Raw genomic sequence first — 14,718 nt, forward strand, 5'->3', positions numbered from 1 at the left:
TTCCTTAAGTGTACGGGAATTTATGAGTTTGGGGGTACGTGGATGTGCTGATTCTTGAAAAGTAAGTTTATTTATTCTGGGTGGCGTAGAAAAAATGTTGGTAGCACCTCCGGTAGCCCCGTCTGGGGTATCGGGCGTGAAAGGATTCGTTGAACGCGATACAGCAACTATAGGTGTGGACACAGCTGTAGAAACGGCTGTAGGAACAGATGTGGAAACAGATGTGCTTGCCGGAACTTGTGTCAGGATTTGATGCCGTAGGGATACAGATACAGGATCTTGGCGTTGAACCTCCCCGGCAGACGGTCTATGTGGGGCGGGGTTAGCATACTCGGGAGCTGCTTCATCTAAATATGAGGAAAGAAAAACATCTTCTGCTGTTCTAGGATGCCCCTTAGGATGCATTTTTATTGGGAACAATGGGGGTGGCAAGTCTTTTGGTATCTCCGGGGTAGCCTTAGGTAATCCCTCGGCCAGAAGGGGATACATACCATTCATAAGGGCATTTCTTTGTCTGTCTACTTGTTCTGATTTCACTCGTGTACCTTCTTCAATTAATAGATTTTCTCTGACTTTATTTGAATTTTCCTTACTCTTCTCTTCCTGTCTACGTGCTTTTTCTGTACGTCTATACGATTCTTTACGCCATAATTCAATGGCGTCTTTCTGTGATTGTCTAGCTTTCCTTTTCCATAATTCTTCCTCTACTTTCACGATGCAATCTGCGTCCCAGGTCCCAGCTACGAGCCACCTCTGACTTTCTGGTAATTCCTTAGTGTAGTCTACCCATAGATCAAGAAATAATATGGCGTCTAGGCCATGTTTATGATACATGAAGTACCCTGGAGTGTCCCTAGGAGGAATGGGAACAGCTTCTTCGAGTACCCCTTTTCTAGTTGTGATCTGTCTTAGTTTCGAAAAGAGCGGCATATTGAGAACTGATCTGATACTTGGTCTTGAACAAACTTAATACAATAAACACAATAATGAACAGTCATTCACACCACAATATGCAGAACGTTTTAACACATTTAACATTTAACGTTTTAAATGAGCAACAATGATGATGACGATCTAAGAAAACTTAATCACAAAACATAATCCTCGGCATTAACTGAATTATTCTGAATTTATATACTTGATATACTAGATATACTGCTAAACAGTACAGATACACTGCTAAAACAGTGCAGACCGGATTTGTGTACCCAAAACCGTCTGGACCGGCACAACTTATGTGCACGCCAGAACGCCTCCCCAGTAATGGTACTCACCGGGTAGCTCGGAACGGAAGGCCTCGGAACGGAACTGAACTGAACTGGACTCGACTTGAAAACTTCGGACACTTCGGAACATCGGAAACCTCGGAACTTCGGAACTTCGGAACTTGGTGGGCCTCTGTATACCTCGGATCTTGCTCTCTCAGCTAGGCTCTGGTCGGGATACTTCGCACTTCTCACCGCCTCGTCTGGGTGTTGATCGCAGCCTCAGTCGCCCCCGCTTGACCGGAGGGAGATACAGGAAATCCTGCTGGTACGCGTTGTTGTCCGTCCAGCTGTGGCAGGAGACCGGGCCTGCAACGCACCGCCGGCGCGTGAGATGAGAAAGTGTCCCTGTTCGGGCGCCATTCATGTGGTAAATAATTTAATTACCGGGACTTAATTTGATACAGAAAAATAATAAATATAGCTCAGTAAAATAAGAGGCAAAATCCGTGATATTAGAGGTTCGGAATGGGCTTTATTCCAATGGACGATTTCGAAATCGTGGACTCCAGGTTCCATCACCACGGAGGTTCAGGAAGTGAAGTACATACTTTATTGATAAGTAATTACTTTTATACAATAGGCATTACAGTGAAGCAAATGCAGGAGGCTTAACAATTGACAATAGAGATAAAACATACATGCGTAGCAAAAGTGGGCGTAACTGGGTGTAACTAAAGAACGTCATCAGGTATGATGTCATAATAGGGTGGTTCCATGAAAGAATTTCGCAATGTCAGTAGAAATACTTGGCATAAATGCGCGCGTAGCAGCATGACGTATGATTGACGTGCGACTAGGGGGTGAAGGGGATTTGACATTTAACTCTACATGTGGCGACAGATGTCTGGAGGGTCAAGTCAACCTAATCCCAAATCATATCTAACATCCTATGTTTAAAGAACTATGTTATCCAAAAGAGAGGTCTTTTAGAGTAGAATCTTATTCTATACTGACTATACTGACTGTTAGTGCGTGTACAAGCGTCTAAGTGTCTACACTAGATGCGGGGGCAGAAGTCTTCCATGATAATAGGGCTATGAATTACTTGCATAAAGACAGAGAAGCCGGGCCTTTGCTCGGTAGCTGGAAGAATGTTTACTTAAACTACTAGACAGGAATGCATTGGGCAGGGAGCGGAGCAGATAATTTCGAAGGTGAAATACAGCTTTTGGCAGACAACAAGCTGATGTCAGGCATCGTGAGCCGCGCAGGGAATGAGACAAAGTTCACGGTCACAGATGCAGGCTCAGACTGGAGCTCTCAGAGGCAGAAGGCAGGAAAAGCTTGATGGCAGAATCAGGGCCTCCTTGCCTGGACTGTAAAATGGCATAAGTGAACCATATAAAGCCGGTGGCCTTTCGTACTTAGGAATGGAATATCCGGCCCCTTCATGGCGGATCTGAAAGAGAACATGTTAACGGTGGACGCACATGTATTTGCGTCTTCATAACTGGAACTGGAGGGAACATACATGTACTTGTGATTTATACATGAAACCGTTGGGGTCCAAGATAGGGGACATAACTGATCATAAAAATCCATATTTCCACAATACCATAAGATCGTTCCCATACAGGGAGACTTTTCTCTCCTACCCATTGCAAATTAAGGGGAAAATGGAAGTCTCTTTCCTGAGCCTGCTTGCTAGAGGCTCAATGTAAAGGTTAGACTTAGACAAGATTCCTGTAGCAAACTATGCCAAACCTCTAGCAGGCACGGCCAGAGTAATGAAGGGCTGGGCTCACCTCCCATTGATGGCTTTTGGAAGAATAAATTTAGTTAAGATGGTCATCCTTCCCAAATTCACAGTTCTCCTTAACACACTTCCCTTGTACTTTGAGAAGGAATGGTTAGAAAAACTACAACAAGTTACCAATTCTTTCATCTGGGCCTTTAGAGGTGGGAGGATATTGTGGGAGACGTTTAGCAGAAGGAGGGATAAGGGGGGACTAACACTGCCTGATATGCAGTACTATGCATGGGCTTTCCAGTTGAAGAATGCTGGAATGCTCGTTAACATCCCAGATGGTTTGCGGATTGGCTCTCTCTTTAAAGGTCAGAATTGCCAATAATCATTTTTTGCTTAAATTCAGGCACTCAAAGTACTACAAGAAAGTGAGGCGGAAGTACTGCAAGCCATGGCATGGATGTGATCCCTATTGTCAAAAAAGGAGGGGTTTAGCCCAAAGGATTAGAGGGTAGGTAGGGCTAGTTATACTATATAAGAAAATAATTTACCTATGCCTCTGGTGACTTCAACACTTATTTGTATGAAGTAAGATAAACGAAAATTAATACGTTTATCCAAGCAATGATTTATGCCTTTTATTTATTTTATTTTTTAAATTAATATCTTTGAACACAAAAAGAACACATCATAAACTACACGAAATACCACATTGATATTTACACAATGAAAGTGAACAACGTGAACAATGTGTTTTGACATACAATTATAAATAAACTCATAATAGTCAAACATTGAAACCATCAAATGCAATGTCACAAAAAACAATCATTATATAAACAATACGAAATGCAAAGTTGTCAAACAAATTGTAATATTTAACCAAGGAGTTGAATTCCTTTATCTGCCAAAGGCAGATAAAGGAATTCAACTCCTTGGTTAAATATTACAAGGCAGACAAAGGAATCTAACTTCTTGGTTAAATATCACAAATATACCCCCTTGTGTCCCTATGTAGGGGATTTGATTGATTCCAAATATATGGGTGTTAGTTGTCCAATCTATCAATTTGTTTGACAACTTTGCATTTCGTATTGTTTATATAATGATTGTTTTTTGTGACATTGCATTTGATGGTTTCAATGTTTGACTATTATGAGTTTATTTATAATTGTATGTCAAAACACATTTTTCACGTTGTTCACTTTCTTTGTGTAAATATCAATGTGGTATTTCGTGTAGTTTATGATGTGTTCTTTTTGTGATCAAAGATATTAATTTAAAAAATAAAATAAATAAAAGGCATAAATCATTGCTTGGATAAACGTATTAATTTTCGTTTATCTTACTTCATACGAATAAGTGTTGAAGTCACCAGAGGCATAGGTAAATTTTTTTCTTATATGGATGTGATCCCATCATAGGTGCTGTGAAACTGGGGTACTGTAGTAGCTTTGCTCCTATCTGGTACTCTCCGGGCATCCCAGATTGTGTTAAAGATAAATAGGCATTACCAATTAAATAAGCAGGCCTTTAAGCATGGGGCCAACTTACACTGGATGGAAAGCTACTCCCATGGGATGAATTTTATGCGGCTATGGATGGAAACTTTTCAAGATTTAAATACTTGCAGCTAAAAAAGTTGGACCCAGAGCCTGGGTCTTGAAGAGGGAATCACAAACCAACTGAAGAGCAGCTGATCAAAAAAACACCAGGGAAGCCGGAAGTATCATTTTGGTATTGGGAGTTGTTGGTTTTCGTGGATGTTGATTTTAGTCTGTCGGAGGAGCTCTCGGGAGGACACTTGCCAAGGACACAGCTACAAGACCTATGGCATGTATCGATGCACACATTATATAGCACCGTAAACCTGCATTTTTTAAGGAGGAACCATCTCTTTTCCCTTCCCTGAACCTACTGGACGCCCCACAGGATCTCAAAGATGGGGAAAGGGGGTGCAACTAGTGTGTGAAATTTGGACTAGAGAAGGTGACTGACATCCTCATGTTTGTGGAACTTTGGGTAAATGTGGGTAAGACTGCCATGAGCATTTTGGGGATAAACATTAAGGTAAGCCTCAGTGGAAGTTATCTTTGGGGCAGTAGAGGAGCCGGCAAGATTGAGTGGAGATAGGAGCAAGTTGCTTTTTTATATGGTTTTACTGGGCCAAAGGGAGATATGAAGGAAGTGGGGGAGCTAATGTACCTTCACTGTGCTCAGAGTGGCTTAAAGCAGTCTCCTATAGTTCCAAAATGGATGTTGTAGGCGAGATCTCTAAGAGGAATACGTTCTGGCTACTCTTGTTGGAGTGGATGGGTTGGGATGAAGTGGATGGGTTGAAACTTGGAATGAAGTGGATGGGTCGGAATGAAGTGGATGGGTTGGAATGAAGTGGATGGGTTGGAATGAAGTGGATGGGTTGGAATGAAGTGGATGGGTTGGAATGAAGTGGATGGGTTGGAATGAAGTGGATGGGTTGGAATGAAGTGGATGGGTTGGAATGAAGTGGATGGGTTGGAATGAAGTGGATGGGTCGGAATGATGGGTAAAGCTGGTAGAAATGCAGCAGGGTCATAACTGTCCAATGATTACACCAATCGCTGTTTTGTTTATGAAACGTGGCTCTTGGACCGGGTTAACTTGAAAGGAAAAAACAATTGCATCCATGCCCATCCCCCACAAATAAAGGGTGAGATACAGAAAAATAGGGTGGTCTATTTGGAGCCTGAGGTGAACGAGGACAAAAAAAGAAAAGAACAAAAAAAGAACACACTTCTGCAATCCAAGTCAACATGTAATAATCCGGACAGTTAGAATACACGAAATGCCACGTTAGTGTCACCTGAAAACTCTTCTAGTGCCATAAACATGACATTTCCTCTGATCTGGGTCTCATTTCATATCATATGATTCTTGTGTGATGTCATTGCAGACCCAAAACGTCACGTGAATTAATTGTTGGTGAAAGACAACTGATTGCATAGTGATTTTTACACCTCTAAAACTCTTTCTCTATTTTTTTGTCACATAATGTTGGGGCACACCTCCCACCGCCACCTCCCCTTCTCTCACTGCCCTCTTCCACCAATTGGCTGATTTATCCCTCAAACACCAATATTTCTTAGTCCTTGGTGATTTTAACCTCCACGTAGACAACCCTCTCTGCGTGAAGGCAAACAATCTGTTGGAAACTATGGAAAGCCTAAATCTCATACAATTAGTCGTAGGTCCCACTCATGTGGCTGGTCACACCTTGGACCTCATATTCGCCAATTTCTCGAATATTACTGTCCTCCCACCCCTCCCTCTCACCTGGACTGACCATTACCTCATCCCCTTCTCTCTTGCTCTCGGACGAAAAACTGCCCCCCTGGCCCCTAGGAAGGATTTGGGAAGAAAGTGGCACAAGGTTACATGTGCCACCTTGGACCCGGTGTTCCACTTTCAGACGGAGTACCTCTCCTCTGATATAGATGAAAATGTCTCTAGGCTGAATGCTGCTGTCGTCAATGCGATTGACTCCATTGCTCCTCAGAAAATCATCACCTCCGCCAGATCGCGACCCTCCGCTCCCTGGTTTTCTACCCCCCTCCGTGAGGAGAAAAGCAGATGTAAAGCTCTCGAACGCAAGTGGAGACTAAACTACGACCCGGAAGCCAAACTTTTATACAGATCTGCCCTGAAAAAATTCCTCAAACTAAAAAAAATCGCTATGAAAGATCACTTTTCCTCTCAAATTACCAAGGCCAAAAACTCATCTAAAACCCTTTTTAACATTGTTAAAGACTTTATTAATCCTCCGGCCAGGGCTCCTCAGAACACCGCGAGTCAGGCTCTATGCGAGGGACTTTCAGACTACTTCCTCGAAAAGATAAATAAACTTTGTGTCTCCTTTCCCATAGGGCCAGCCCCCCTGCCTTCCCCCACTAGTCCCCCAGACTCTCCGTCCTTTCTCTCTTTTAATAAACTCAACCGGGATGATGCTATTAGGTTACTCACCCATTGCAAATCCGGCGCCCCCTCCGATCCTGTCCCTGCGAAACTCATGGGAGAACTGGCGCCTTCGCTGGCCTGCTCCTTCCTTTCCATCTGGAATGCCTCCCTCCACCATGGCTTCTTCCCTACCACCTGGAAGGAGGCCTTGGTGATTCCCATCCTAAAAAAAGCGGATGCAGATCCCACTGTTTTTGCTAACTATCGCCCCATCTCCCTTCTCCCTAAACCCGCCAAAGTCCTGGAAAAAGCCGTGCAGCTGCAACTCACGGAATATTTGGAAAACCACTCTCTACTGCACGAATCACAATCCGGATTCAGAGCTGGATTCAGCACTGAGACGGCATTGTTGGAAGTATCCGAAACCATTCGGGAATGCGTGGACAGGGGCGAGGAGGCCATGCTGGTCCTCCTCGACCTGTCCGCAGCTTTCGATACGGTCTCCCACCCCATCCTCCTTGACCGACTTAAACAGATAGGCATTGGCGGCACTGCCTTCAGCTGGATCGAGTCCTTCCTCTCGACAAGAAGTCAGAGGGTTTTGCTGCGGCCCTTCAAGTCAGAGAAAAAACCCCTGTCATGCGGGGTGCCACAAGGTTCCGCCCTCAGCCCCCTGTTCTTCAACGTCTATCTTGCCCCACTGGCCGACGTTGTGGAGTCCTACGGAGTCAGGGTGGTCTCTTATGCTGACGACACTCAGCTGGTGTTTTCCTTCAGGGACCACTCGGACTCCGCATTCGCCAACTTCCGCCAGTGCCTCAACAACATCAGTGTCTGGATGACCGCTAACCACCTCAGACTGAATGCAGACAAAACGGAGGTTCTGTTTTTCAATCAGAAAGCTTCCATCCCCTCTTCTTGGTGGTGGCCCACGGCGCTTGATCCCGCCCCCTCTCCCGTTCACTCGGCTCGGAATCTGGGTTTCCAGTTTGATGACTCCCTTTCATGCAAAACTCAGGTTAATAAAGTGACCTCTGCCTGTTTCATGAAGTTGCGCATGATCAGAAAAATTCTTCCCTATCTCCCCCTGGATTCCCGCCGTACAGTTACCCAAGCCCTCATCACGTCCCACCTGGACTATGCTAACAGCCTCTATGCTGGTGCCCCCCAGTATCTGGTAGGCCGGCTGCAGATTGTCCAGAATGCTGCGGCCAGACTGATTGGTAATATCCCCTACCGCCAATCTGTTTCTGCGTATCGTAAGGAACTCCACTGGCTCCCAGTGGCTAGACGCATCCAGTTCAAGGTCCTTACCCTCACCTATCGAGCCGTCAACGACCGCGGACCCAACTACCTGAAAAAACGTGTCTCGATATCCCGCTCCACCAGATCCTTGAGATCCAATGACCTCCGCCTCCTGATCTCGCCCCGTTTTAGATTATCTAGAATGGGTGGCAGAGGGTTCAGTGTCATTGCTGCTAAACTGTGGAACTCTTTACCAATCGAGTTGAGATTCTGTCCCTCCGAACCCATCTTCCGAGCCAAACTCAAAACCTGGCTCTTCTCCGAACTCTGAGTCACCCTACTGTTTCTCCTTGCTCTATGCTCCCTCTTCTCCCTTGGAGGCTCAGGTTTTTAGCGCCGGGACACCCCTTCGGGGGTAGCTGTGCGCTCTATAAACTACATAAAATAAAATAAAATAAAAATAAAAAAACCTTGTAGCATTTACGGGGCCCTAGGCGGGTAGCAGGCCATTATCTGATGCCCCTTTCTATTTTAATCATAGTTGTCAGCACGCTGGGTCAGACATCTTTTACATTTAATAGCATTAAACATACTGGGACTTGGAGTTTCAATTTTAATATTATCAGTGAGTTGCTAGTAAACAAGCGTCGGCACAGCCAATAGGTCTGGTTTGTTTATTATTATTATTAGGAGCTTATAAAGCGCACTTATACCCGAGGGTGTCCTGGAGCTAGAATACTGAGCATCCCTGGAGAACGAGGGCCTAGTCCCTAAATAACCAGGGGGCATATGTATCAAACTCCCCTTTAGCGAATCTCAAATTGCGAGAATTTGCGATTCGCAAAATCAGATTCGCTAAACGGGATGTATAAAATAAATCGCTAATCATTTGCGATTCCTTAAAAATCGCAAATAATTCGCAGAATCCCGTATTGCGATTTCTTAATAGCGAAATTCGCTAAATAAGAAATCGCAAAAACGGGAATCTGCAAGCCTGGTGCAGGCTGATGACATCACAAACAGGAAACTGTAGTGATTGCCTGCACCTGCTCACCTGAGCCACACCCAGAGGCTGCTTGTGGAGTGTGAGGAGGCTTTCCTGGAGACAGCAACCAGCAATGGATCCCAAACAAAACCAGCAGGGCAAAGATGCAGAAAAAAGAAAGAGAAAACACAAGTTTTCAGAAAAGGAGCAGGAGGTCCTCATTGAGGAGATGGTCTGCAGCCATGAGCTCCTCTTTGGGAAGAAGGCACTCAAAGTCCCAGAGGCCAGGAAGAGGAAAATCTGGCTGGAAATACAGAGCAAGGTGAATGCTGTTGGAGTCACCACACGCACCATCGAGGAGCTGCGCAAGCGGTGGTATGATATGCGCCAGAGGTCCAAGGAGAGGGTGGCAGCCAGACTCAAGGATGCCAGTCAGACTGGAGGAGGACCATCCACTGCAGAGCAGCCAACCCCCCATGAGGAGCTTGTGGAGTCAACCCTCCTGCCTGAGAGCGTTGGTGGTGTGGCTGCAATCGACAGCTCCGACCCCTCATCCAGCAGACAAGGTAAGATGCATGCCAAATCACCCTGCACTCCTCCCCATCCCTTGCACACTCCCCCAAATGCGCATAGTTAACTCCCAACATGCCAATCCAGCCCAGGTCTTACAGCACACCCAGCAATGCATCATGGTACTCGTAGTACTGTGTCTGACTGTGTGTCCATGACACCATCACAAGTAAATGCAACATATGTGTTTTGGGGATCATTGAATAGAAATGTGTCAGAGATTAGCCGTCAAAGATTTGTAACTTTATTGAGTGCCACATGCAGACAGTAACACAAACTCATATAGTCCCCTTTACATCCACAGCACACGCCATGCCACAAGAAGACAGCGCTGAGGGAGAGGAGCCTGCAGACCCTGCGGACTCCAGCGATGAGACAGAGCAGCAGCCAATTCAGCGCAGGAAGCGCGCACATGTGCCCCCACTGCCTCCATTTGAGGATGAAGTCCCAGCAACAGGCGATGACACCGACAGGAGAGAGGGGAGTCAGGGTGTGACAGACATGCCCCGTCATGACGCACCAACACCAAGGCAAAGGGAACAGGCCATTTCCAGGTCAAGGCCCAGGAGCAGCACTGCAACAGAAGGAGAAGGCACCGTGTTCTCCGGCTTGGAACAGTGCATGTTGCAGGAACAGCGCCTGCAAAGCAAGGCAATGCGGTCAATGAGTCGCCAGCTAGGCCGCCTACATCAGGACAATCGCAGCATGGTAGCGGCAATACGAGAGCTCTGTGCCACTTTGAGGGACACCCAAGCTGCCAATGACAGGGCTGGACGACGTGCCAATGCACGGCTACACAATTACACCAAGGCAGTCAACCGCCTCTGCACCACCACCAGCGCACTCACACGCAGAAGCGTAACCATGCAGGTGGACATGGCACATTGCTGCCAGGACATAGCGCGAGGGCTGGCGCAGGTGACCACTGCTGTGGAACAGCTGCAGACAGCCAATGCAGGTGGCAGCGCACTAATGGCCTCTGCTGAGAGTGAGGACACATCGAGTCGCAGCAGCATCACTCCAACCTTGCCAGGTGAAAGACGCCGCAGTGGCAGACAGGTAGCAGGCCAAGGGCGCACCATGGGGGTCAACCACCCTGGACGGCACCGACGGAGGTGATCATCTGCGGGGACACTGACTGCAACACGGGTGCATTAACCCGCAAAAGGCTGTTTGCCCTATTTCTTGTGCCTTCTCTGCACTGTGTGTACAACATGTGCTGGGGACAATTACAATTTCTTTCATGTTAAGTGTGATTAAACACTTGACACATCATCAGGCTTTGTAGTCTCATTTCCTCAACACTCACCTAAAAGTAGTTTTGTGTGATCTCAGTCCGTCTCTGGCGTCCAGCAGCTGCCCCAACTCCTGGTGCTGGTCTGGCAGGGGGAGCAGGGCGCTCGTCATCCGATGTGTCTGTATCGCTCACATCAATTGTGGTGCCTTTCCTCATTGCCATGTTGTGTAGCATTGCACAGCTTGCCACGATTTTACAGCAGGTCTCAGGGCTGTATTGCAGTGCGCCTCCACTCTTATGCAGGCACCGGAAGCGGCTCTTCAGGATTCCGAAGGTTCGCTCAATGACACAGCGTGTAGATCTGTGTGCCCTGTTGTAGCTCCTCTCACTTGCATTTGCAGGATCCAGGTATGGGGTCAGGATGAAGTCGCGCACTGCATAGGCACTGTCACCTGCATGGGAAAAACACAATAGGTGAGTCAATGTCCCCCCCCTCAAGTGATGTAGTGGATGTATTGATGTGTGCAATGTATTTACCGAGCAGGTACCCCTCCCCAAACTCTCCAGCACTCAGACGTCTGTGTATTCCACTGTGTCGGAAGATGAAGGAGTCATGTGTACTGCCGGGGTATTTGGCTACGATGTCGGTGATGTGATACTTAGCGTTGCACACAATCTGTGTGTTGAGGGAATGGTAGCATTTCCGATTCCTGTAGACATATTCAGTTTCTGCTGGGGGTGTGATGGCCACATGGGTCCCGTCAATGCAGCCGATGACGTGGGGGAAACGTGCAATCTGGTAGAAGTCCAGTATCGTTTGTTGTAATGCCTGTTGGGTGGTGGGGAAGTAAATGTGATGTGGGAGCCTCAGTAGCATTGCATCTAGGAAGGCATGGAAGAAGCGCGAAAGTGCACTCTGTGACACACCACCAACCTCCGCTATGACCCGTTGAAAACTCCCTGACGCGAGGAGGTGCAGGGAGCACAGGACCTGCACATGTGTGGGAATTGTTTGTGTCCTGCGAGTAGGGTGCTCCAAGTGGGGTTTCAGCTCCTCAATCAGGTCCATTATGGTCTGTGGGTGCAGTCTGTACTTGTCATAGATCTCCTCTTCAGTGTTCTGTAACAGGGTGATGCGCAGCCTGAAGATACGTTCCTGTCTCATTCTCCTGTGTGCAAGGGCCCGAATACGCAGCCTCCTGGCTATCACGTACATTGCAGCCATTGTGGGTGTGTTTGTTGCATTGTGGGCTGGTTTTTGTACCTTGCACCAGTTTACCACCTGCAAGCAATTGGTGTTAATAGCGATTTCTTAATTAGCGAATTTCGTAAAATCGCAATTTGCGATTTTTTCATACATGTGTTTGCGATTTCTTAGCTAGCGATTTCTTGTTAGCGATATTCGCAACGCTAAGGAATCGCAAAATAGGTATTCGCTAGGAAATTCGCAGTTTTCTTGTTTCGCAGCCTAAGAAATCGCTAATTTAGCGATTTCTTATTTTTCAGTTTGGAAATGTGTCATACATATGAAATAGCGAAAAATCAGTCGCAAACGCTGTTTTTTGCGATTCGCAGCGTTTGCGACTAATTTTTGCTTTCATACATATGCCCCCAGGTCTTCAACCCCCTCCTGAAAGAGAGGAGCACCTCAGCTTTCCTAATATGCGCCGGCAGGCCATTCCAAGCAGTGGCCGCACCATAGGAAAACATATTTCCTCCCCAGCTGGCCTTTTTTATCCAGGGCACAGCTACCAGATTGCTTTCAGCGGAGCGCAGTGCTTTCCCTGGCACATACCACTTAAAGCACTCCATCAAGAACTCTGGGCCACTGCCCTTCAGTGCTTTGAATACCGTGCACAGCGCCTTAAATTGAGCTCGTCTGTGTACTGGCAGTCAGTGCAGTTTCCTTATTCCTTCTCGGACAGAGGCATAACTGGGAGTGCCTGTTAGCAGTCTCGCTGCCGTGTTTTGTACCATCTGTAGTCTGTACAGAGGTTTTTTTTTTCAAATTAAAGTACAGACTATTACAGTAGTCCAAACGCGACAGAATAAGTGCTGAGACTGCTAACCGGAAACCATCCGTAGGAAGAAACATTTTTACTTTCCTCAATATCCTAAGGATATGGAAACATGATGAAACCACTCCACTGACCTGTTCCCCAAAATCCAATTTCTGGTCCATAATCACGCCCAAATTCCTTGCTTTTGGCGTAGGAACTGGTGACTTCCCCAGAGCATCGGGCCACATATCCGGAGTCCAGATGTTCGGATTCTTCCCTGCATTTAGTTTAAGGCAGTTCGAGGCCATCCAGCTCGCAATGTCTTTCAGACAATCATGACACCTCGCCGCCATATCCACTTGGGACCCTCTCTGTATAGATAACACGATTTGCGTGTCATCTGCGTACGAGGTGAGTTGCAGGCCAAAAGATCTGATCAAGGCAGCTAGTGGGCTAACATAAATGTTAAAAATAGTGGGGCTCAGGGATGAGCCCTGAGGAACCCCACAGGGGAGGGCAAAGGGTTTGGACCTATCAGATCCCAGATCAACTGTCTGGATTCTGTCGGCCAGAAAAGATTTCAGGAGGCTCCAGGCAGTGCCTTCCACCCCTGCCCTTGACAACCAGTCCATCAACACCCCATGATGGACCGTGTCAAAGGCTGCCGATAGATCTAATAGAATTAGGACAGCCTCACCCCCCTGGTCCACCGCCGCTCTAATCTCCTCTTTGGCCTTAATCAGGGCCAGTTCTGTGCTACGTCCTGCACAAAACCCAAACTGCGTAGGATCGAGGGCCTTAGTTCTCACCAGAAAGGAACCTAATTGCCTATTTATAGCCTTCTCCAGTAATTTCGCTGGAAGCGGGTGCCGCGAAATTGGTCTGTAGCTATTTGGGTCATTTTTATCTAGACTGGATTTTTTTATTAATGGGAGGATAGAGGCAACTTTCCACCTCCTAGGATAATTATCTGACTCAATAATGGAATTAAACAATGGGGTAAGAGTGGTGGCAATGACTTCGGGACAGCTTTTAAGAACCGCCACCGGACACGGATCACTAGGTGCTCCCGACCGAGCAGCCAACAGAAGGCCAGTGACCTCCTCCCTATGAAGCGGACTAAAGCCTATTAATCTGTCCTGAGACTGCGCCATTCCAGCATCCAAGCTCAGTGATGCATCCCCTACCTCTCCATAAGATTTGGAAAAGGAGGAGAAAATCCCCGCCACTTTACTCTGGAAAAAGGTGGCCAGTGCTTCGCATAGTGCCGGACTAGTCGGTGTAATAGGTTCAGTGGGAATCGTAAGCTTTGTAATGGTCTTAAACAATTCTCTGGAGGACGAGCTGGCCATCTTTATCTGCTCCGTGAAGTATGCTCTTTTGGCCTCCCTTATTAATTTTTTATAGGTAGTGAGGCTCGCTGTGTACCTTTCTTTATTGGTGGGACTATACCCATACCCATTAAACATACTGGGACTTGGAGTTTCAATTTTAATATTATCAGTATGAGTTGCTAGTAAACAAGCGTCGGCACAGCCAATAGGTCTGGTTTGTTTGCCAACTACCTGGTTTTGTCAATGCCTGTTTAGTTTTGTAATTTAAAAAAAAAAACCAATATATATATTCTATTGTTATGGGAGTGGGACCTCATAAATACTTTTTTTAAAGTTTGGCTAATATCAAAAATATTTTTGGGTCTCAAAAGCTCACATTGCCACAGTGGCCCCAGGCGCTAAGGCGAAATACTTTGTGTGGGGATGTGCTCTTGTGAAAGGGCGTGCAGCCATCACTCA

At 46.5% G+C, this 14,718-nt stretch overlaps 1 protein-coding gene across 1 annotated transcript in view; it reads left to right on the forward strand.

The window, feature by feature from the left end:
* The window catches only part of NPHS1 (NPHS1 adhesion molecule, nephrin), a 526,308-nt gene that overhangs the window by 47,919 nt on the left and 463,671 nt on the right, over positions 1-14,718 (forward strand). The window lies entirely within an intron of this gene.

The sequence above is a fragment of the Triturus cristatus genome, chromosome 7 (assembly GCF_964204655.1).
Source record: "Triturus cristatus chromosome 7, aTriCri1.1, whole genome shotgun sequence".
In the NCBI taxonomy this organism is placed as follows: Eukaryota; Metazoa; Chordata; class Amphibia; order Caudata; family Salamandridae; genus Triturus; species Triturus cristatus.